The 25,910-nt window shown below is 47.1% G+C and overlaps 1 protein-coding gene across 4 annotated transcripts in view; it reads right to left on the minus strand.

The window, feature by feature from the left end:
• The window catches only part of LOC139571462 (forkhead box protein N2-like), a 148,954-nt gene that overhangs the window by 47,523 nt on the left and 75,521 nt on the right, over positions 1-25,910 (minus strand). Inside the window, exon 1 of one of the 4 annotated variants that reach the window (XM_071394358.1) lies at positions 6,872-7,126. The exons of 1 other annotated variant lie outside the window; for it this stretch is intronic. The gene's annotated coding sequence lies outside the window, so the exon portion shown is untranslated. Of the gene's footprint in view, positions 1-6,665; positions 6,820-6,871; positions 7,127-25,910 lie in introns of those variants that run through there. 2 more of the 4 variants (XM_071394355.1, XM_071394356.1) reach the window with 2 other exon arrangements.

Consider the following 25,910-nt stretch of genomic DNA (forward strand, 5'->3'; position numbering starts at 1 on the left):
ATTTTTTTATTTTTATTTTTTTTATTTAACCTTTATTTAACCAGGTAGGCAAATTGAGAACACGTTCTCATTTACAATTGCGACCTGGCCAAGATAAAGCAAAGCAGTTCGACACATACAACAACACATAGTTACACATGGAGTAAAACAACATATAGTCAATAATACAGTGAAAAAAAAAAAAATAAGTCTATATACAATGTGAGCAAGTGAGGTGAGATAAGGGAGGTGAAGGCAAACAAATATATGTATAAATAAATAAAAATATAAAAGGCCATGGAGGCGAAGTGAGTACAACACAGCACGTAAAATAAAAACTAAAAAAACAATGGAATGGTTGGTTTGCGGTGGAAGAAAGTGCAAAGTAGAGACAGAAATAAAGGGGTGCAAAGGAGCAAAATAAATTAATAAATAAATACAGTAGGTAAAGAGGTAGTTGTTTGGGCTAAATTGTAGATAGATTACTGCACCTGTATATAACCTATGAGCTGCTCTGACAGCTGGTGCTTAAAGCTAGTGAGGGAGATAGGTGTTTCCAGTTTCAGAGATTTTTGTAGTTCGTTCCAGTCATTGGCAGCAGAGAACTGGAAGGAGAGGCGTCCAAAGGAAGAATTGGTTTTGGGGGTGACTAGAGAGATATACCTGCTGGAGCGCGTGCTACAGGTAGGTGCTGCTATGGTGACCAGCGAGCTGAGATAAGGGGGGACTTTACCTAGCAGGGTCTTGTAGATGACCTGGAACCAGTGGGTTTGGCGACGAGTATGAAGCGAGGGCCAGCCAACGAGAGTGTACAGGTCGCAGTGGTGGGTAGTATATGGGGCTTTGGTGACAAAACGGATGGCACTGTGATAGACTGCATCCAATTTATTGAGTAGGGTTTTGGAGGCTATTTTGTAAATGACATCACCGAAGTCGAGGATTGGTAGGATGGTCAGTTTTACAAGGGTATGTTTGGCAGCATGAGTAAAGGATGCTTTGTTGCGGAATAGGAAGCCAATTCTAGATTTGACTTTGGATTGGAGATGTTTGATGTGAGTCTGGAAGGAGAGTTTGCAGTCTAACCAGACACCTAGGTATTTGTAGGTGTCCACATATTCTAAGTCAGAGCCGTCCAAAGTAGTGATGTTGGACAGGCGGGCAGGAGCAGGCAGCGATCGGTTGAAGAGCATGCATTTGGTTTTACTTGTATTTAAGAGCAGTTGGAGGCCACGGAAGGAGAGTTGTATGGCATTGAAGCTCGCCTGGAGGGTTGTTAACACAGTGTCAAAAGAAGGGCCAGAAGTGTACAGAATAGTGTCGTCTGCGTAGAGGTGGATCAGAGAATCACCAGCAGCAAGAGCGACATCATTGATGTAAACAGAGAAGAGAGTCGGTCCAAGAATTGAACCCTGTGGCACCCCCATAGAGACTGCCAGAGGCCCGGACAACAGACCCTCCGATTTGACACACTGAACTCGATCAGAGAAGTAGTTGGTGAACCAGGCGAGGCAATCATTAGAGAAACCAAGGCTGTCGAGTCTGCCAATGAGGATGTGGTGATTGACAGAGTCAAAGGCCTTGGCCAGGTCAATGAATACGGCTGCACAGTATTGTTTCCTATCGATGGCGGTTACGATATCGTTTATGACCTTGAGCGTAGCTGAGGTGCACCCATGACCAGCTCTGAAACCAGATTGCATTGCGGAGAAGGTGTGGTGGGATTCGAAATGGTCGGTAATCTGTTTGTTGACTTGGCTTTCGAAGACCTTAGAAAGGCAGGGTAGGATAGATATAGGTCTGTAGCAGTTAGGGTCAAGGGTGTCCCCCCCTTTGAAGAGGGGGATAACCGCAGCTGCTTTCCAATCTTTGGGGATCTCAGACGACACGAAAGAGAGGTTGAAGAGGCTAGTAATAGGGGTGGCAACAATTTCAGCAGATAGTTTTAGAAAGAAAGGGTCCAGATTATCTAGCCCGGCTGATTTGTAAGGGTCCAGATTTTGCAGCTCATTTAGAACATCAGCTGACTGTATTTGGGAGAAAGAGAAATGGGGAAGGCTTGGGCGAGTAGCAGAGGGGAGGGCAGTGCTGTTGTCCGGGGTGGGGGTAGCCAGGTGGAAAGCATGGCCAGCCGTAGAAAAATGCTTATTGAAATTCTCGATTATAGTGGATTTGTCGGTGGTGACAGTGTTTCCTATCTTCAGAGCGGTTGGAAGCTGGGAGGAGGTGTTCTTATTCTCCATGGACTTTACGGTGTCCCAGAACTTTTTTGAATTTGTGTTGCAGGAAGCAAATTTCTGCTTGAAATAGCTAGCCTTGGCTGTTCTAACTGCCTGTGTATATTGGTTTCTGGCTTCCCTGAAAAGTTGCATATCACGGGGGCTGTTCGATGCTAATGCAGAACGCCATAGGATGTTTTTCTGTTGGTTAAGGGCAGTCAGGTCAGGAGAGAACCAAGGGCTATATCTGTTCCTGGTTCTAAATTTCTTGAATGGGGCATGCTTATTCAAGATGGTGAGGAAGGCATTTTAAAAAAATGACCAGGCATCCTCTACTGACGGGATGAGATCAATATCCTTCCAGGATACCCCGGCCAGGTCGATTAGAAAGGCCTGCTCGCTGAAGTGTTTCAGGGAGCGTTTGACAGTGATGAGTGGAGGTCGTTTGACCGCTGACCCATTACGGATGCAGGCAATGAGGCAGTGATCGCTGAGATCTTGGTTGAAAACAGCAGAGGTGTATTTGGAGGGCAAGTTTGTTAGGATGATATCTATGAGGGTACCCGTGTTTACGGAATTGGGGTGGTACCTGGTAGGTTCATTTATAATTTGTGTGAGATTGAGGGCATCAAGCTTAGATTGTAGGGTGGCTGGGGTGTTGAGCATGTTCAAATTTAGGTCGCCTAGCAGCACGAGCTCTGAAGATAGATGGGGGGCAATCAGTTCACATATAGTGTCCAGAGCACAGCTGGGGGCAGAGGGTGGTCTATAGCAGGCGGCAACGGTGAGAGACTTGTTTTTAGAGAGGTGGATTTTTAAAAGTAGAAGTTCAAATTGTTTGGGAACAGACCTGGATAGTATAACAGAACTCTGCAGGCAGTCTTTGCAGTAGATTGCAACACCGCCCCCTTTGGCCGTTCTATCTTGTCTGAAAATCTTGTAATTGGGGATGAAAATGTCTGAATTTTTGGTGGTCTTTCTAAGCCAGGATTCAGACACGGCTAAAACATCCGGGTTGGCAGAGTGTGCTAAAGCAGTGAACAAAACAAACTTAGGGAGGAGGCTTCTAATGTTAACATGCATGAAGCCAAGGCTATTACGGTTACAGAAGTCATCAAAAGAGAGCGCCTGGGGAATAGGAGTGGAGCCAGGTACTGCAGGGCCTGGATTCACCTCTACATCACCAGAGGAACAGAGGAGGAGTAGGATAAGGGTACGGCTAAAAGCTATGAGAATTGGTCGCCTAGAGCTACTAGAGCAGAGAGTAAAAGGAGGTTTCTGGGGGCGATAAAATAGTTTAAAGGAATAATGTACAGACAAAGGTATGGTAGGATGTGAATACAGTGAAGGTAAACCTAGGTATTGAGTGATGATGAGAGAGATATTGTCTCTAGAAACATCATTGAAACCAGGTGATGTCATCGCATATGTGGGTGGTGGAACTGAGAGGTTGGATATGGTATAGAGAGCAGGGCTAGAGTCTCTACAGTGAAATAAGCCAATAAACACTAACCAGAACAGCAATGGACAAGGCATATTTACATTAAGGAGAGGCATGCTAATCGGGTGATCAATAAGGGTCCAGTGAGTAGAGGTTGGTTGGGGTCGTGGCGATCCAGACAGCTGGCCGGGTATATGGCTATCGGTAGTAGCATAGGATGGAGGTCTGTTTGTAGATACCTCGTGCGTTTCCGTCGGTAGGTTAGTGGGGTTCCGTGTAGTGGGGTTCCGTGTGGTAGAGGGGATCAATCCAAATTGGCAAAATAGATATAGTGACCCAAGGAAAAAATAAAATAAATAAATAATAATAATAATAATAGTTGTCCTATATACTTGTTCAAATAGCAGCCGATAAGACAGCTAACGATTAGCGGGCCTCAGATGAGCGTTCAGGTAACGTCGGGACGGAGGTGCCAGTTGGATAAATCCCTCGGGCAGATAACGTCGGCAGTCAGTCGCGGCAGTCAGTCGTGAAGGCCCGGTGGGGTTCCGTATCTGCAGCAGCAACAAAAGAAACGGGTCCGGGTGGTGATGGAACTCCTCAGCTGGCTAGCTCCAGAATGATTAGAGTTTGCTCCGGGGTCGACGTAAGCCAATAGTCACACGGTTTGCAGCTAGCTAGCTGCGAAATCAAGGTACAAGTGTCCAGAGCCTGCGGCTGGAATCCGGGGAAACTGAGAGAAAAAAAAAAAAAAAAGAGTCCCGGAATGCTCCGGTCCGAGTCGCGTTGCACAAAAGTGCCGGTAGATTATCGAGCTAAAGGAATAGCTGATGACCACTAAACGTGGGCAGCTGAAACACCAACGCTAGCCAGCAAACCGGCTAATTTCGGGGCAGCTACAGATTAGCTTCTGGCTAGCTATCGGAGTAGCTTCTGGTTAAGCTTTCAGGCTATCTTCTGAATTAGCCCCTGGCTAGCTTCCACGATGGATTTTCAGATTGAGGTAAGTAATACTTTTGTAATTGGTGAAGCGGGTTGCAGGAAAGCTTTTGCAGGAAAGCTTTTGTAGTTGAGTTCTTGGATAATAAAATAGATAAAAGATATGCGAAGAAAGGTGTAAATATATATATATACAGGACACGAACAATACGGAACAGAAAAAGACGTCTGAACTGCTAAGCCACCTTGGAATGAATGACGATGAATGCCAAGGCGCATTGAAGATGTTCTGGATGCTCGTGGTGGCCCAATGCCCTATTAAAAGGAATAATCCACATAGCTTCACACAATAATACCAAAGTCAATATCAGCATGTGAAGTAGCTAGTTGGCTGTAAAATCTGCTAAACAAATTCAGGAGTCTACAATCTCACCATGTTCAGCAGATCGATGTGCCTCGGAGTGTTGAGTCTGACATTCACAAAGGTACCATGCAATGCACCCTGGACTGAAGAGGTGGAACCTCTTAAATTACACACATCTTGGGGTAGGAATATCGCAAAAATATAATCAATGGCTCATTCGAGAGAAGATGGCCTCCTGCGTTATGACATCAGCCATTATTTAAATCTGACATGCATGATAGATGTTTTTGCAATCTAGAAGTCACATTCTGATTAACTTCCAGTGTAGTGAGAGCGGCTTTATCGCAATGCTAAGTCATACCGGCTGAATTGCTGCCTGCTTTAATGGCAATAGCTCAGATACACATCAATGGACACCAGGAATCAATAGAACATTGCTTAGAGATGCACAAAAACCAAATCTTTCCTATGTTGGTGTTCCCTTTATTTTGGCAGTTACCTGTAGCTACTCCAAAGGCAATTTGACACTAAACCTATTGCATGTCCAGGGGTGTGCTGATATGCTCCAATATGTGATGAGGGTCTTCAGAGTAGCTGTGGTGACTTCTTCCATCATCAGTGAGCTGTGTCTCTGTCCCATAATGTATTGTCAAAGAAGACCACGCTCCATTTCAACTGACAAAATTGCAACGCGGGACAATCTGCATGTGAGTGATTGAGGATTTGACTCAACGTCCATCCAAATACATATTGCATTGAGTGCAGGCCAACTCCTGGGACATTAGAGGAGGTTGAGCAGAAGAAATTAAAGGTTAGCAAGCTATCTTTCGCTTGATCAGCTCTTCGATATCCCCTGGACCACGTGTCAAGGGCCATTTCACTCAATGAGGAATCAATAACAGAGAAATAATTCACTCATCATTTTCACACAAAAAAAGAAGTTATCACAGCGACTATCGCTGTTTGATAGACCGACAACACTGCAAATTGGCTACAAAGTCACAAACATGGTAACACCCCCTGCTACTGTCGCCCAACAAAATTGCCCTACATTTTCTCCTCAAATGAAAAAGCGTTCTTGCATTAACAAATCAACGACTAAGGTTTAAAATACTATTTCAGATTACTTTGAAAATATTCCATGCTCCATATTACACAAATGGCATGACCTCATTTAATACATGAAATAAGTTCAGGCAGTTATCGATGTGGTGTCTGACAAATGGTTTAACTCGCAGGCAGACTCGTGTCATGACTCATGGCAATCTAACGTCGAATGAAACGGGGAGTAAACATAACACATTCAAGAAACTAGAACGATACATGTTCATCGAATGACTGCATGCGAAAACTAGCCATTTGATATGACCCATTAAAACTGTTAGGAAAGTAGCGAAGCTATCCAAACTGGATAGAAATATCCACCGTCGCTACACATTGTTGCAATTGATATATAAGTCTGTAAAAGTGTTTAATGCATGCTCAAATCTGAATAAAAACATTGGACGGTCAATTGTATCTTGTTGGGTCGGTCACAAAAGAAGTTTGCTACAGTTAGCTCGATAGCTAATGCCACATGGAAGACAAGACGCCAAAAACAACTTCTTAGCACAAGGTAGCTCTAGTTTAGTATATATTGTGGAGTTGAGAAACTCAGGTAAGAAAAAACTAAAACACAGACTAAATAATTGAAACTTTTCCATATAACATTGTTTATGTAGCTTACCATAACGCAAAGCTCGAGTTCGGATAACAAATGGGGGAAGTAACGTTACATGTTGTCCGCTATAGAACTGCCATGCTGGCTGCTCGAGCTATCAGTTACTGCTCTCATTTACTTCGCGCTGCCTTTCACCAGCCATGGAAAACACAAAGCATTCCGTGATATCGCACACCATAAAATGAAATAAACACATATTTTCAACTACTTACAATCATGCACGCGGTTCCTGTAAAATAGCAGTATGGCTGGAATCGTGTGTTCAGGTGTCTGTCTCAGTTTCTCACAGTGTCGGAGATCACATCGGCAGCTGCTTCCTCATACTCGCAACGGGCAGATCATGCCGCACAGTAACGCTACCAAACCCCTCTCCGTCGCCAAGGCAACAATCCCACTTCAGCCAATCATAACCCCTCCCTTCCATACCCCCTGGCAACTGGCCGCAGCGCAGAAGAACAGCGTTGATTTGTGCGCGCGGTCGCCGCTACACAATTTGTATTTATTTATTCACAGGAGTTCACTATGTAGCCTAATTAGAATATGGCGTATTGTAAACGCAATTAAATAAGATTGAACAAGCGCACAGTACCATTGTTTTATGCCTCCAAAGAATACAGTTAATTCCAACTGTTAGAATAAACTGCACAGCATTTGGTGGTGAAAATGGGGATTAAAGGAGAAGAAAAGGCATCTGCTTCACTTTGGCGGGGGACTCCAGCCAGAGGCATCATTCCCATAGGGGAAACAGGGGCACGTGCCCCTTCAGATTTTTTCTTTTTATAAATGTATTTTTTTTCTGTAATATGACTAGACACCTTGCAATTTTATGAAGTTAGCTCAGATAGGTTCCCAACATCATAACTAGCTACCAAGAAGCCTTTTCAGGCTGTCAATCAAGTTAGAGTAGTTAACTTGTCTTACTATCTTAGCTGACATGCCTGTTGGCCAGGTTTGTAGACTTCAGAAAAGCAAGCAATAACTAAATGTACTGAATAAGACTCACATTCCTTTTAATCTTTTACCCAAATTTGAGCAGAGAAACATATTTAGTTTCTTTAAAAAAAGAAGCAGGAGGATACGGACAGCTGAAGAGGTATGCTTAGATATGCAGATAAATATACATTTTCTTTTACATAGAATTAAGCATCATGATTATGTCCCTAGGTTGCAGGAAAAAGCTGTTTCAGGTGTTTAAAAAAATGCAAAATTCGCCAATTTATGGTCGTAAGACCGAGCCCTCCCTCTGGACAACCCCCCAGCCATCCTCGCGTAATTTGTGCCCCTCAGGTTTTTGGGATGCATGGTGCCCCTACGCTTGACTTATTTGCACAGTATTACACAGTCATGTAGACCTACAGTATAATGGCAAGGGGTGCATTATGTGTATTCTTGAGTGGAGCCTATTGCTCATTTGAGAGCCTATGGGCCACAGTGCAACTCTATGGGCTCTCTAAGCATCACTGAGTTTACACCAAACTGTAACTCTCACATCAGAGTGTGATAGCTGACTCACTTTAGACCTCCTCCTCCCTCTCCTCTGTCCTCCTTCTCTGTCCTCGTCCTCCTGCTCCTCTGTCCTCCTCTCCCCGCTCCTCTGTCCTCCTCCTCCCGCTCCTTTGTCCTCCTCTCTGTCCTCCTCCTCCTGCTCCTCTGTCCTCCTTCTCTGTCCTCCTCCGCCTGCCCCTCTGTACTCCTACTCCTCTGTCCCGCTCCTCTGTCCTCCTCTGTCCTCCTCCTCTGTCATCCTTCTCTGTCCTCCTCCTCCTGCTCGTCTGTCCTCCTCCTCCCACTCCTCTGTCCTCCCACTCCTCTGTCCTCCTTTTCTGTCCTCCTGCTCCTCTGTCCTCCCACTCCTCTGTCCTCCTTCTCTGTCCTCCTCCTGCTCCTCTGTTCTCCTCATCCCACTCCTCTGTCCTCCTCCTCCCACTCCTCTGTCCTCCTTCTCTGTCCTCCTACTCCTCTGTCCTCCTCCTCCCGCTTCTCTGTCCTCCTCCTCCCGCTCCTCTGTCCTCCTTCTCTGTTCTCCTCCTCCTGCTCCTCTGTCCTCCTCCCACTCCTCTGTCCTCCCGCTCCTCTGTCCTCCCCTCCGCTGTCCTCCTGCTCCTCTGTTCTCCTCCTCTATCTTTCCCTCCTCTGTTCCCCTCCTCTGTCCTCCTCCTCCTACTCCTCTGTCATCCTTCTCCTCTGTCCTCCTCTGTCCTCCCCCTCCTCTGTCCTCCTCATCTGTCCTCTCCCTCCCCTATCCTCCTTCTCTGTCCTCCTTCTCTGTCCTCCTTCTCTGTCCACCTTGTTCCTGTTTTTTTAGAACCTCCCTCAGAGATATAACTCTGAAAAGCTATCAAAGTAGTCTGATTTACTGCTGTAGCCTACACACCCTTTTTTCTGCCAAAGGTTATTCTTTCAAAATGTTGGATTCAAGTGATATAATTTCTCTATTACCTTGTAATTAATTACCGACCATTTTGTTCACTTTGAAATGTCATAGTCTTCCTACACCATTCTTCTGTTTGGAATGTTGTAGTAGACCAAATTTACAATGCTTTTGCATCTCCCTTCTAGTGGAAACAGAAACACACCCTGTTCTGCTTCATGTCCTTCAGTTAGTTCAACTGGACAAACAGGATCTTCTGTGAATGGGTGGTGGTATGCTACAGCCAAGCTGGAGTCAATGAAACCAGCAATTAGAGGGTTAAACAGAAACCAACCATTAGAAGGTTAAATATAAACCAGCAATTAGAGGGTTAAACAGAAACCAACCATTAGAAGGTTAAATAGAAACCAGCAATTAGAGGGTTAAATAGAAACCAGCAATTAGAGGGTTAATCAGAAACCAGCCATTAGACGGTTAAACAGAAACCAACCATTAGAGGGTTAAACAGGAACAAGCCATTAGAGGGTTAAGCAGAAACCAGCCATTAGAGGGTTAAACAGGAACAAGCCATTAGAGGATTTAACAGGAACAAGCCATTAGAGGGTTAAACAGGAACAAGCCATTAGAGGGTTAAACAGAAACCAGTCAATAGAGGGTTTAACAGGAACCAGCCATTAGAGGGTTTATCAGGAACAAGCAATTAGATGGTTAAGCAGAAACCAGCCATTAGAGGGTTAAACAGGAACAAGCAATTAGAGGGTTAAACAGAAGCCAGAAATTCGACTGGGGTTAAACAGAAACCAGCCATTGGAGGGTTTAACAGGAATAAGCCATTAGAGTGTTAAACAGAAACCAGCCATTAGAGGGTTAAACAGAAACCAGCCATTAGAGGGTTAAACAGAAACAAGCCATTGGAGGGTTAAACAGGAACCAGCCATTGGAGGGTTAAACAGAAACCAGCCATTGGAGGGTTAAACAGAAACCAGCCATTAGAGGGTTAAACAGGAACCAGCCATTGGAGGGTTAAACAGAAACCAGCCATTAGAGGGTTAAACAGGAACCAGCCATTAGAGGGTTAAACAGAAACAAGCCATTGGAGGGTTAAACAGGAACCAGCCATTGGAGGGTTAAACAGAAACCAGCCATTGGAGGGTTAAACAGAAACCAGCCATTAGAGGGTTAAACGGGACCTGTTTGTTTATCCAGGTGTTGTTCTAACGGATCTAACCAATTTACTTTTCATGTTTTGTTGTTGTTTTTCTGGCTATTGAAGCTTGAAAGAAAAATATATATCTGACATGGTACTCTCTTAAATCTTTGATTAGAAGTCAGTTTGGAGTTTTCCTCATTCACTGGTTTTCTTTCTGAAGCTGCTGTTTCTGTCCCGTCCCCCCCCCCAGCACAATTCACCATGGCAACTGTTAGTGACTGGGTCACATGGCCTATCCCGTGCTTGGAGAATTGGAAAGGATGGACAGATGATGCAGGCATCTGTCTATCGGTTTCTGGTTTATTGGTTAAAAGTCCTTTGTGGGAGTGGAATGAACCATCTCAAAAATTGCCCCTTTGAATACAAAAACCCCTACAAACACTTTAAGGCACATGTGTCAAACACATTCCACGGCGAGCGAGTGTCTGGGTTTTCGCTCCACCCTTGTACTTTATTGATGAATTAAGGTCACGAATTAGTAAGGAACTCACCTCACCTGGTTGTCTTAATAGAAAGGAAAAACCAAAAACCCACAGACACTCGGCCCTCCATGGAATGAGTTTCACACCCCTGGTTTCATTTGACCTACGGTATGTCTTTTTGTAAACCACATTCAATCTAGAGAGAATGACCAAGGCCCATTCTATTTCTCTTGAATAAATGTTTTGTGTCTGTGGCTCTGATGGTCATAATTCCCACCAACGTAGCTCTGATGGTCATAATTCCCACCAGCGTAGCTCTGATGGTCATAATTCCCACCAACGTAGCTCTGATGGTCATAATTCCCACCAACGTAGCTCTGATGGTCATAATTCCCACCAGCGTAGCTCTGATGGTCATAATTCCCACCAACGTAGCTCTGATGGTCATAATTCCCACCAGCGTAGCTCTGATGGTCATAATTCCCACCAACGTAGAATCCTTGAGTTCATCCTCTTCATTCACTTACTCTACTGTCTGTACGTTGCCTTGGCTCAGGTTGACGTGACATTATTTCAATGAAGGCTAAGAGTTATCATACAGCCAGAAGCAGCGGTCAGCCTATAGCAGACTCACTCTGCTCCATCTTTATTCTCCTCTCCTTCCTCAAATCAAATCAAATCAAATTGTATTAGTCACATACACATGGTTAGCAGATGTTAATGCGAGTGTAGCGAAATGCTTGTGCTTCTAGTTCCGACAATGCAGTAATAACCAACAAGTAATCTAACCTAACAATTCCACAACTACTACCTTATGCACACACACAAGTGTAAAGGGATAAAGAATATGTACATAAAGATATATGAATGAGTGGTGGTACAGAACGGCATGGCAAGATGCAGTAGATGGTATAGAGTACGGTATATACATATGAGATGAGTACTGTAGGGTATGTAAACATAAAGTGGCATAGTTTAAAGTGGCTAGTGGTACATGTATTACATAAAGATGGCAAGATGCAGTAGATGATATAGAGTACAGTATATACATATGAGATGGGTAATGTAGGGTATGTAAACATTATATTAAGTGGCATTGTTTAAAGTGGCTAGTGGTACATTTTTACATAATTTCCATCAATTCCCATTTTTAAAGTGGCTGGAGTTGAGTCAGTATGTTGGCAGCGGCCGCTAAATGTTAGTGGTGGCTGTTTAACAGTCTGATGGCCTTGAGATAGAAGCTGTTTTTCAGTCTCTCGGTCCCTGCTTTGATGCACCTGTACTGACCTCGCCTTCTGGATGATAGCGGGGTGAACAGGCAGTGGCTTGGGTGGTTGTTGTCCTTGATGATCCTTATGGCCTTCCTGTGACATCGGGTGGTGTAGGTGTCCTGGAGGGCAGGTAGTTTGCCCCCGGTGATGCGTTCTGCAGACCTCACTACCCTCTGGAGAGCCTTACGGTTGTGGGCGGAGCAGTTGCCGTACCAGGCGGTGATACAGCCCGACAGGATGCTCTCGATTGTGCATCTGTAGAAGTTTGTGAGTGCTTTTGGTGACAAGCCGAATTTCTTCAGCCTCCTGAGGTTGAAGAGGCGCTGCTGCGCCTTCTTCACAACGCTGTCTGTGTGGGTGGACCAATTCAGTTTGTCCGTGATGTGTACACCGAGGAACTTAAAACTTTCCACCTTCTCCACTACTGACCCGTCGATGTGGATAGGGGGGTGCTCCCTCTGCTGTTTCCTGAAGTCCACAATCATCTCCTTTGTTTTGTTGACGTTGAGTGTGAGGTTATTTTCCTGACACCACACTCCGAGGGCCCTCACCTCCTCCCTGTAGGCCGTCTCGTCGTTGTTGGTAATCAAGCCTACCACTGTAGTGTCATCCGCAAACTTGATGATTGAGTTGGAGGCGTGCATGGCCACGCAGTCGTGGGTGAACAGGGAGTACAGGAGAGGGCTCAGAACGCACCCTTGTGGGGCCCCAGTGTTGAGGATCAGCGGGGTGGAGATGTTGTTACCTACCCTCACCACCTGGGGGCGGCCCGTCAGGAAGTCCAGGACCCAGTTGCACAGGGCGGGGTCGAGACCCAGGGTCTCGAGCTTGATGACGAGTTTGGAGGGTACTATGGTGTTAAATGCTGAGCTGTAATCGATGAACAGCATTCTCACATGGGTATTCCTCTTGTCCAGATGGGTTAGGGCAGTGTGCAGTGTGGTTGCGATTGCGTCGTCTGTGGACCTATTGGGTCGGTAAGCAAATTGGAGTGGGTCTAGGGTGTCCGGTAGGGTGGAGGTGATATGGTCCTTGACTAGTCTCTCAAAGCACTTCATGATGACGGAAGTGAGTGCTACGGGGCGGTAGTCGTTTAGCTCAGTTACCTTAGCTTTCTTGGGAACAGGAACAATGGTGGCCCTCTTGAAGCATGTGGGAACAGCAGACTGGGATAAGGATTGATTGAATATGTCCGTAAACACACCAGCCAGCTGGTCTGCGCATGCTCTGAGGACGCGGCTGGGAATGCCGTCTGGGCCTGCAGCCTTGCGAGGGTTAACACGTTTAAATGTTTTACTCACCTCGGCTGCAGTGAAGGAGAGCCCGCAGGTTTTGGTAGGGGGCCGTGTCAGTGGCACTGTATTGTCCTCAAAGCGGGCAAAAAAGTTGTTTAGCCTGTCTGGGAGCAAGACATCCTGGTCCGCGACGGGGCTGGTTTTCTTTTTGTAATCCGTGATTGACTGTAGACCCTGCCACATACCTCTTGTGTCTGAGCTGTTGAATTGCGACTCGATTTTGTCTCTGTACTGGGACTTAGCCTGTTTGATTGCCTTGCGGAGAGAATAGCTACACTGTTTGTATTCGGTCATGCTTCCGGTCACCTTGCCCTGGTTAAAAGCAGTGGTTCGCGCTTTCAGTTTCACGCGAATGCTGCCGTCAATCCACGGTTTCTGGTTTGGGAATGTTTTAATCGTTGCTGTGGGTACGACATCGTCAATGCACTTCCTAATGAACTCGCTCACCGAATCAGCATATTCGTCAATATTGTTGTTGGACGCAATGCGGAACATATTCCAATCCGCGTGATCGAAGCAGTCTTGAAGCGTGGATTCAGATTGGTCGGACCAGCGTTGAACAGACCTGAGCGCGGGAGCTTGTTGTTTGAGTTTCTGTTTGTAGGCTGGAATCAACAAAATGGAGTCGTGGTCAGCTTTTCCGAAAGGGGGGCGGGGGAGGGCCTTATATGCGTCGCGGAAATTAGTATAACAATGATCTAGGGTTTTTCCAGCCCTGGTAGCACAATCGATATGCTGATAGAATTTAGGGAGTTTTGTTTTTAGATTAGCCTTGTTAAAATCCCCAGCTACGATGAATGCAGCCTCAGGGTGTGTGGTTTCCAGTTTACAAAGAGTCAGATAAAGTTCGTTCAGGGCCATCGATGTGTCTGCTTGGGGGGGAATATATACGGCTGTGATTATGATTGAAGAGAATTCCCTTGGTAGATAATGCGGTCGACATTTGATTGTGAGGAGTTCTAGATCAGGTGAACAGAATGACTTGAGTTCCTGTGTGTTGTTATGATGATCACACCACGTCTCGTTAATCATAAGGCATACCCCCCCGCCCCTCTTCTTACCGGAAAGATGTTTGTTTCTGTCGGCGCGATGCATGAAGAAACCAGCTGGCTGCACCGACTCCGTTAGCGTCTCTTGAGTTAGCCATGTTTCCGTGAAGCAGAGCACGTTGCAATCCCTGATGTCTCTCTGGAATGCTACCCGTGCTCGGATTTCGTCAACCTTATTGTCAAGAGACTGGACATTGGCGAGTAGTATGCTAGGGAGTGGAGCGCGATGTGCCCGTCTCCGAAGCCTGACCACGAGACCGCCTCGTTTGCCCCTTTTTCGGCGTCGCACAGGGTCGCCGGCTGGGATCAGATCCATTGTATTGGGTGGAAGGCAAAACACTGGATCCGTTTCGGGAAAGTCATATTCCTGGTAGGAACGATGATGAGTTGACGTTAATCGTATATTCAGTAGTTCCTCCCGACTGTATGTAATGAAACCTAAGATTACCTGGGGTACCGATGTAAGAAATAACACATGAAAAAACAAAATACTGCATATTTTCCAAGGAACGCGAAGCGAGGCGGCCATCTCTTTTCGGCGCCGGAAGTTGGACCTGTATCACTTCTTCCCCTCCTTTCCTCCCTGTATCACTCCTTCCTCTCCTTCCCTCCCTGTGTCACTCCTTCCTCTCCTTCCCTCCCTGTATCACTCCTTCACCTCCTTCCCTCCCTGTATCACTCCTTCCTCTCCTTCCCTCCCTGTATCACTCCTTCCCCCCCTTCCCTCCCTGTATCACCCCTTACCCTCCTTCCCTCCCTGTATCACTCGTTCCTCTCCTTCCCTCCCTGTATCACTCATTCCCCTCCTTCCCTCTCTGTATCACTCCTTCCCCTCCTTCCCTCCCTGTATCACTCCTTCCCATCCTTCCCTCCCTTTGTCACTCCTTCCTCTCCTTCCCTCCCTGTATCACTCCTTCCTCTCCTTCCCTCCCTGTATCACTCCTTCCTCTCCTTCCCTCCCTGTATCACTCCTTCCCCTCCTTCCCTCCCTGTATCACTCATTCCTCTCCTTCCCTCCCTGTATCACTCCTTCATCTCCTTCCCTCCCTGTATCACTCCTTCCCCTCATTTCCTCCCTGTATCACTCCTTCCTCTCCTTCCCTCCCTGTATCACTCCTTCCCCTTCTTTCCTCCCTGTATCACTCCTTCCCCTCCTTCCGTCCCTGTATCACTCCTTCCCCTCCTTCCCTCCCTGTATCACTCCTTCCTCTCCGTCCCTCCCTGTATCACTCCTTCCCCTCCTTTCCTCCCTGTATCACTCCTTCCTCTCCTTCCCTCCCTGTATCACTCCTTCCCCTTCTTTCCTCCCTGTATCACTCCTTCCCCTCCTTCCCTCCCTGTATCACTCCTTCCCCTCCTTCCCTCCCTGTATCACTCCTTCCCCTTCTTTCCTCCCTGTATCACTCCTTCCCCTCCTTCCCTCCCTGTATCACTCCTCCCCCTTCTTTCCTCCCTGTATCACTCCTTCCCCTCCTTCCCTCCCTGTATCACTCCTTCCCCTCCTTCCCTCCCTGTATCACTCCTTCCCCTCCTTCCCTCCCTGTATCACTCCTTCTTCTCCTCCCCTCTCTGTATCACTCCTTCCTCTCCTCCCCTCCCTGTATCACTCCTTCCTCTCCTCCCCTCCATGTATCACTCCTTCCTCTCCTTCCCTCCATGTATCACTCCTTCCCCTCCTTTTCTAGCTGGATGATGAATTTAAAAAGGCAGCAAAAGGGAGAGGAGAACAAGATATAGCAATCACCAGGGCAACAGAGCTGATTGAGAATGCCTTGAAAAGACAGGGTCATTAGTCTGTGTCTGCTAATCTGATTTTAAAGCTGTTACTACAATCTACAGCATTATGCCCCAGCGACCACTGACAGCGGTGGGTCCAGGGCAGAGGGCATGGCACATACAATATCACTGACAGGGATGGGTTCAGAGACCTGATTCAGGGCGGAGGTCATGGCACAGACCAGATCAAATCAAATCAAATTTTATTAGTCACATGCGCCGAATACAACAGGTGTAGACCTTACAGTGAAATGTTTACTTACGAGCTCCTAACCAACAATGCAGTTTAAAAAAAATATGGATAAGAATAAGAAATAAAAGTAACAAGTAATTAAAGAGCAGCCGTAAAATAACAATAGCGGGACTATATACAGGGGGGTACTGGTACAGAGTCAATGTGCGGGGGCACGACTATATTCACGACTGTCTTCATGTATATATTACCTTAGTTGAGGTAATATATACATGAAGGTAGAGTTATTAAAGTGACTATGCATAGATGATAACAACAGAGAGAAGCAGCGGTGTACAAGAGGGAGGGGGGGGCAATGCAAATAGTCTGGGTAGACATTTGATTAGGTGTTCAGATGTCTTATGGCTTGGGGGTAGAAGCTGTTTAGAACCCTCTTGGACCTAGACTTGGCGCTCCGGTACCGCTTGCTGTGCGGTAGCAGAGAGAACAGTCTATGACTAGGGTGGCTGGAGTCTTTGACAATTGTTAGGGCCTTCCTCTGACACAGCCTGGTATAGATGTACTGGATGGCAGGAAGCTTGGCCACAGTGATGTACTGGGCCGTTCGCACTACCCTCTGTAGTGCCTTGCGGTCGGAGGCCGAGCAGTTGCCATACCAGGCAGTGATGCAACCAGTCAGGATGCTCTCGATGTTGCAGCTGTAGAACCTTTTGAGAATCTGAAGACCGATGCCAAATCCTTTCAGTCTCCTGAGGGGGAATAGGTTTTGTCGTGCCCTCTTCACGACTGTCTTGGTGTGCTTGGACCATGTTAGTTTATTGGTGATGTGGACACCATGGAATTTGAAGCTCTCAACCTACTTCACTGCAGCCCGGTCGATGAGAATTGGGGCGTGCTCGGTCCTCTTTTTCCTGTAGTCCACAATCATCTCCTTTGTCTTGATCACGTTGAGGGAGAGGTTGTTGTCCTGGCACCACACGGCCAGGTCTCTGACCTCCTCCCTATAGGTTGTCTCGTCGTTGTCGGTGATCAGGCCTACCACTGTTGTGTCACTGGCAAACTTAATGATGGTGTTGGAGTCGTGCCTGGCCGTGCAGTCATGAGGGAACAGGGAGTACAGGAGGGAACTGAGCACACACCCCTGGGGGGCCCCCGTGTCGAGGATCAGCGTGGCGGATGTGTTGTTACCTACTTTTACCACCTGGGTGCGGCCCGTCAGGAAATCCATGATCCAGTTGCAGAGAGAGGTGTTTAGTCCCAGGGTCCTTAGCTTATTGATCAGCTTTGAGGGTACTATGGTGTTGAATGCTGAGCTGTCGTCAATTAATAGCATTCTCACATAGGTGTTACTTTTGTCCAGGTGGGAAAGGGCAGTGTGGAGTGCAATAGCGATTACGTCATCTGTGGATCTGTTGGGGCAGTATGCAAATTTTAGTGGGTCTAGGGTTTCTGGGATAATGGTGTTGATGTGAGCCATGACCAGCCTTTCAAAGCACTTAATGTTTACAGATGTGAGTGCTACGGGTTGGTAGTCATTTAGGCAGGTTACGTGTTCTTAGGCACAGGCACAATGGTGGTCTGCTTGAAACATGTTGGTATTACAGACTCGGACAGGGAGAGGTTGAAAATATCAGTGAAGACACTTGCCAGTTGGTCAGTGCATGCTCACAGTACACGTCCTGGTAATCCGTCTGGCCCAGCTGCGGAGAGCGTGATCACAAAGTCTTCTGGAACAGCTGGTGCCCTCATGCATGTTTCAGTGTTATTTGCCGCATAACGAGCATATAAGTAGTTTAGCTCGTCTGGTAGGCTCGTGTCACTGGGCAGCTCTCGGCTGTGCTTCCCTTTGTAGTCTGTCATGGTTTGCAAGCCCTGCCACAGATCACTGACAGGGATGCATCCAGAGACCTAATTCAGGGCGGAGGGCATGGCACATACAAGATCACTGACAGGGATGCATCCAGAGACCTGATTCAGGGCGGAGGTCATGGCACAGACCAGATCACTGACAAACAGTCTGCCTTAGGTTTCATTCAGGAGAATATTTATTAAAAATATAGAGGCAGTAGGGGATCATTAGGTAATATAGTTAGATAGGATGCATACTGTAGTGGAGGTAATGTATATAGATAGGATCGAAGATTGAGTTATGTATTGATGGGGGAGGGTTATGGTAGCTGAATTAAAGGAAGGGGATACAGACAGTAGATGGGGACTGGTGGTTGATATGAAGAGAGTCAGAAGATTGAGAAGAGATGGAGGAAGACATGGAATGCCATGAGGAATAGAATGTGGTGCATTAAGAGATGAACTGACACATTGGGCACAAATGTCAATTCAACGTCTATTTCACGTTGGTTCAACGTAATTTAATTGAAATGACGTCGATTTTTTATTTATTCAACCAGTGTGTGAGATGGTAGTGGAGGGATGGAGGGATGAAACATGAGGAAGGATTCACTGTAGATACGGCGTCTGTGTTTATGAGTGTGTGTGGCTGTGTGTCAGCGTGTGTGTGGCTGTGTCAGAGTGTGTGTGTGTGTGGCATATGCATGTGTGCATGCTTGCATTTTGTTTATGCTTCTGTGCATGTGTTTGTGTGTGTGTGTGTGCAGTGTGTCAGGTTAACAGACTGACACACAAATCTGTGCAGCCTGGCTGGCCTGATGCCGACCCATTGAGACCCTCTCATGCGGAAATTAATCAAGCCCTTTTTACGGAGTGCAAGTGTCCAGCCTCCCACACACACACACACACACACACACACACACACACACACACACACACACACACACACACACACACACACACACACACACACACACACACACACACACACACACACAGTAAAGGTGTTAACCTGTGGCCCGCTGGAGGAAACAGGAAGCCAGTGGTTCTCTCATCAGTCTGTCTCTTTGGCACTGGGGATATGGATATACTTATTTTGTTCAAATCAATTGCTAATTGGGATTCCACCAGGGTGGAATTGCATTGCATTGCATTGCAATCTCTGATGAGGGTTCCAGGGGGACAAGTCATAAGGTAGACCTGCCTTCTCCAGTTGCCTGTTGTTTACGGTATGGCTCCCATCAAATTATATTCTCACAGGGAGCAGAGACCGATGACAACACTGGTGAGAGTAAGCCTTAGGGTGATATGAAACAAACCACTCACACAAAACATTCAGATAACGAGGGTGATATGAGACACACCACTCACACAAAACATTCAGATAACGAGGGTGAGATGAGACACACCACTCACACAAAACATTCAGATAACAAGGGTGATATGAGACACACCACTCACACAAAACATTCAGATAACGAGGGTGATATGAGACACACCACTCACACAAAACATTCAGATAACGAGGGTGAGATGAGACACACCACTCACACAAAACATTCAGATAACGAGAGTGATATGAGACACACCACTCACACAAAACATTTATATAATAAGAGTGATTGTCATGTTCCTGACCTGTTTTCCTTTGTCTTGTATTTATTTTAGTTGGTCAGGGCGTGAGTTGGGTGGGTTTGTCTATGGTTGATTTTCTATGTTGGGATTTTTGTGTTCGGCCTGGTATGATTCTCAATCAGAGGCAGGTGTCAATCGTTGTCCCTGATTGAGAATCATACTTAGGCAGCCTGGGTTTCACGTGTGTTTTGTGGGTGTGTGTTTCCGTGTTTGTGTTTTTCACCACACGGTACTGTATAGGTTTCTGCACTTCGTTTATTTGTTTTGTAATTCAGTGTTCAGTTTTGTTATATTAAATCATTATGAACACTAACCACTCCGCGTATTGGTCCGATCCGTCTCGCCTCTCCTCGTCCGAGGAGGAGGACGAATATGAAAACCGTTACAGTGATATTTATTTTACCTTTATTTAACTAGGCAAGTCAGTTAGGAACAAATTCTTATTTATAATGACGGCCTAGGAACAGTGGGTTAACTGCCTTCTTCAGGGGCAGAACAACACATTTTTACCTTGTCAGCTCGGGGATTCGATCCACCAACCTTTCGGTTACTGGCCCAACGCTCTAACTACTAGGCTACCTGCCGCTCCATGAGACACATATGAGATATGAGACACTCCACTCACACAAAACATTCAGATAACAAGAGTGATATGAGACACACCACTCACACAAAACATTCAGATACACATTCATAAAGAAGACAGTGACGAACCCATCCATCTTGTGGATAGGTGAAGAGTGTCACCTATGTCTGACTTAAACATCCTCTGTCTCTCTGGGCATCTAGTCAGCCCATCAGACAGTCAGTCCATCAGACAGTCAGTCCACGAGACAGGGTGCAAAAAAAGGGTGCAGAACGCCTTCCAGGACGAGAACTGAGGATCCCGGTCAGAGACAATGTCCACCGGGAGTCCATGGAAGACGTGCTGCACCATGAGCTGGGCCGTCTCTTTGGCAGAGGGTAGTTTGAGGAGAGGATCCACTACCATCAGGATGACGGTGTTGCCATCAGACGGAGGAAGCCCAGTAACAAAATCCAGGGAAATATGGGACCAGGGGCGATGAGGAACGGGGAGTGGCTGAAGGAGGCCCGACGGAGCTTGCCGCAGAGTCTTATTCTGGGCACATACTGTGCATGCGGTGACGAAGGCAGAGGCGTCAAGAACCATAGTGGGCCACCAGAAGCGTTGTTGGAGGAAGGCCAGGGTTCGACGGGAGCCAGGATGACAGGTAAGCCTGGAGGAATGAGTCGATTCCAGGACCTGGGACTGGGCCGAATCAGGGACCAGGGTCCGGCTGGGACCTTTGTGCCTTGTGGACCAGGGACTCAATTCCCCAGACAACTGAAGCCGCAAGGCATGAGGTAGAGAGGATGGTCTCAGAGTCAAAGGGTGTGGCAACGGAACTGTACAGGCGAGAGAGAGCATCTGGCTTCACATTCTTAGACCCTGAGCGGTAGGAGATGGTGAAGTTGAACCTGGTGAATAACAGAGCTCAACGGGCATGCCTAGAGTTAAGGCGCTTGGCTGTGCGGAGATATTCCAAATTCTTATAGTCGGTCCAAACCAAAAATGGATGTTCTGCTCCTTCCATTCAGTGCCTCCACTCTTCCAGCTCCATCTTGATTGTCAGAAGTTCCCGGTTACCTACCTAGTTTCTCTCAGCGGAGTTGAGACGATGGGACAGGAAGGCACAGGGATGGAGCTTTTGGTTCTGGGCAAATCGCTGGTACAGGATGGCCCCCTCTCCAATGTCAGAAGCATCGACCTCAACCACAAACTGACGGGACGGGTCCGGATGGACAAGGATGGGGGCAGTAGTGAACCAATGCTTAAGATCCCCAAAAGCCTTGTCAACAGCTGGGGACCATGTGAACGGTACCATGGGAGAAGTGAGTGCAGAGAGGGGAGCCGCCAGGGTGCTGTAGCCCTGGATGAAGCGGCGGTAGAAATTAGCAAACCCCAGGAAACGTTGCAATTGCACTCTGGACGTAGGTTGGGGCCAATCCACCACCGCTCTCACTTTTTCAGGATCCATCTGGACATTTCCTTCAGTGATGATGTATCCTAGAAAGGAGACAGGAGAGCGGTGAAACTCGCACTTCTCAGCTTTCACAAACAACTGGTTCTCCAGTAGGCGCTGAAGGACTTGTTGGACATGGAGGACGTGTTCTTGGGCAGACTGGGAGAAGACAAGGATGTCATCGAGGTAGACAAACAAAAAACGATTCAGCATGTCACAGAGCACATCGCTGACCAGGGAGTGGAAATCAGCGGGAGCGTTGGTGAGCCCAAACGGCATGACCAGATACTCATAGTGTCCACTGGCTGTGTTGAAAGACGTCTTCCACTCGTCCCCCTCGCGTATCAGAATTAGATGGTAGGCATTCCGAAGGTCCAACTCGGAAAAGATGGTAGCCCCCTGGAGAGGTTTGAAAGCAGAGGAGAGGAGTGGCAGGGGGTAACGATTCTTAATGATGATGTCATTGAGGCCCCGGTAGTTGATGCATGGACGCAGGGTCTTGTCTTTCTTTTCCACAGAGAAGAACCCTACGCCAGCAGGGAACTCAGAAGGACGAATGCTCCCAGCAGCCAGAGAGTCCTCAATGTACTCCTCCATGGCGTTGGTCTCCGACCGAATAGGGAATATAGCCGACCTCGAGGCGGTGTGGTGTCCGGGAGGAGGTCAATGGCACAATCGTAGGGACGATGCGGAGGAAGAGAGGTAGCACAAGCTTTGTTGAATACCTCCAGGAGATCATGGTACTCTGCGGGAACAGTAGAGAAATCTGAGGATTTACTTAAACCCTGAGGAGGACATCTCAGGGGTGGCTGTGCCGCATTAAGGCAATGGGAGTAACAGAACGGGTTCCAACCCAGGTTTGAACCCGTGGTCCAGTCAGCAATGGGATTGTGCTTTTGGAGCCAAGAAAATCCCAACACAACAGGGACGTGAGGCGATTCAATGAGGAGAAGCTGTATAGACTCACTGTGATTTTCAGATACCAACAGATTAATGGGAACTGTGTTATGCTTGACTCTTCCAATGGAGCGGTCGTCCAGTGCCCTAGTGTCCATGGGAACGGAGAGGAGTTGAGTGGGGATACCTGGTTCCGATACCAGGGTAGCGTCCATAAAACTCCCATCTGCCCCAGAGTCAATGAGCACCTGCAGAGACTTAGACTGGTCTCCCCATAGCAGGATCACAAAAAAAGGAGTACGGGTATTGGCAATTAGAGAATTCCCAGTCTGGCTCAACAGTGTACTTGTACCTACTAATGAGTCAGGTCTCTTTACTGGGTAGGTGGCTATGTAATGCCCCGCAGCACCACAATACAGACAACAGTTGGAGCTCAGCCTACATGAATGTTCCTTAGGCGATAATCTAGCTCTGCCCAGTTGTATAGGCTCCAGTGTGTCCGACTCACCCGTCACCGATGATTGTCGAGGGAACTCGCGTGGCTTCGGATCTTCTCGGAAATGCAGCCTTCGGGGACTTCCGGATTCCTTTGGAGGTGAGCAAGCAGCAGCAGATGAACGAGTGTGACCGAAACCCGACCTCCTCTCCCTCCTGCGTTCCTGTAGATGCACATCAATCCTAATGGTAAGGGCGATGAGGGAATCGAGGTCCAAAGGTAACTCCCGAGCTGCTAGCTCGTCTTTTATCTCCTCTGATAGTCCGTGAAGGAAGGTATCGAACAGGGCCTCCGGATTCCAGGCACTCTTGACGGCCAATGTGCGAAAATCTACCGTGTAGTGTGCCACACTACGTGAGTTCTGATGTAATTTCAGTAGTTTTCGGGCCGCCTCTCTCCGGAGAATCGAACACCTTCCACACCTCCGCCATGAAATCTTCCAGATTATAGCAAATGGCGGATTCTTGCTTCCAAACAGCCATAGCCCAGGAGAGCGCCCTTCCAGACATTAGCGTAATAAGATACGCTATCTTCGGCCGATCCGAAGGGAACGAAGATGGCTGTAGCTCAAAAATAAGGGAGCACTAGGAAAGAAACGCCTGGCAGGTTCCAGGATCCTCAGCATATCGCTCCGGAGGTGGTAAGCAGGGTTCTCGGGGAGCCGGGGTAGACTGAACAAACCCACCACTGGTAAGGGGGTTACTGAGCGACTGGGAGGTCTCAGACGGGCCATGCTGCCTGCGAGACAATTCATGGAACTGCTCCATTAATGCCTTGAACCCCTGGTCGTGGCGTTGCGCCAGAGATTGAAACCTTTCCATAAGGTTCTGAAGTAGCTCCTCATGTTTTTAAATGGTGGCTCCCTGCAGGGAGACAGCGTGATGGAGTTGGTCTGAGTCTGCTGGGTCAGTCATGGCCAGTTCGTACTATAACGACACAAGGCGAGACCCAGATGCAGAAACAGGAGGCAGATGGTTTGAGTGTCTGATATTTATTAAACAACGAGGGGCAGGCAAGAGGCAGGTCAATGACAGGCAAGAGTACATAACCAGGTCAGAGTCCAAACGGTACAGGGCGGTAGGCGGGCTCGAGGTCAGAGGCAGGCAGAATGGTCAGGCAGGCGGGCTCAGTGTCAGGGCAGGCAAAAGGTCAGAACCGGGAGGACTTGAAAAGAGAGACTAGGAAAAACAGGATCTTGGAAAAACGCTGGTTGACTTGGCAAGACAAGACGAACTGGCAACAGACAAACAGAGAACACAGGTATAAATACACTGAGGGTAATAGGGAAGATGGGTGACACCTGGAGGGGGGTGGAGACAATCACAAGGACTGGTGAAACAGATCAGGGTGTGACAACCAGACAGTCAATCCACCAGACAGTCAATCCATTAGACAGTCAACCCACCAGACAGTCAGTCCATCAGAAAGTCAGTCCACCAGACAGTCAGTGCATCAAACAGTCAATTCCCACGGGATCACTACACCCAGGCCACCATGTGCTAATAAGTTTGAACTTCTCTAAGAAACTAAAGTTGTTAACCCAATGAGTCCCACCGTAACTCCTTTTAGACATTGTGTGTTTGAGCTACAGACTTCTGGGTTGTACCATTGGATTCATTTATTTATTCTGCATCGCAGTCTGTGTGATTAACGGGAGCTGAGCTCGAGAAGTGTTTGTGAGACAAGGACAAATCCCGAAGGGGCCCGGGCTGAGTCTTTTTACAAAAATGTCTGTAGAGTCAATGATATCTATGAAAAGCTGGGAGTCTCACAAACACACACATGTGAGATGTCTTTCTCTATGATGCTAACAAGCTACACAAGAGTCGTTAGAAGGTAAGGGGTTCTTCTACATAGAACACCATAGGAAATTCCTGGACATACAGTAGTGCCTAATACTGTAATGAGCTCACATAATTTCTGTCACAAACTCCAAACTCCACACAGTTGTCACTGTACTTACAGCATTCATATACAATAATTTTTTATCAGGTTTTTGCTTTGGCAGACCTTTTTTTATTGAAATCTCTCAATAAAAAATCATGAATTCAGCTACTCATGTGAAATTGTTTTGTGTTCTACTGGTTGTCCTGAAAAGAACCCGGTAAAACACTTAATTGTGAGGCTAAATATAAGGGCTGGATAAATGAAAGTCAGATAAACAAAAAGCCGATTTTTGCTGCAGTCTCGCGACTGATAGGGTTAAAGAGTATAAAACTTTAATTTGAATCAGTCATTTGTTGAGCAAGGGCTTTTTAGACAGTTGCAAAGGACAATTTCAAGCTGGGTACACGTACACACACACACACACACACACACACACACACACACACACACACACACACACACACACACACACACACACACACACACACACACACACACACAGCGCCAGTGCTGGCCTGCCTGCTCTGCTCAGCCATTTAGCTGCATTTCCATAGACAAGGATCTCAAGGCCAGTGGACAGGGTAAACAGACAGTATTTGCATTTACCCAAGGGCAAGTACCACCTGTCTGTCTGTGGAGCCGTCACTGCACTCGCCACCTGGTTTAATGAAATGCAGTAACTAACACGGGAGCCATAGCTGTCAATGAGCCCAGCCCTAACTCAAGATCATTACTACATTACAGGAGGATCAACGTTCACTATAAAAGTGTGGGGGAGGGAATCAAAATCAAAATGGGTGGACAGAACACAAGAAACCTTTGGACATTGACTTTAACAGCTTTCTTTTAACAGCATCTTCTCCCACTCTTCTCTTCT

This window comes from Salvelinus alpinus, chromosome 3 (assembly GCF_045679555.1).
Source record: "Salvelinus alpinus chromosome 3, SLU_Salpinus.1, whole genome shotgun sequence".
NCBI lineage: Eukaryota > Metazoa > Chordata > Actinopteri > Salmoniformes > Salmonidae > Salvelinus > Salvelinus alpinus.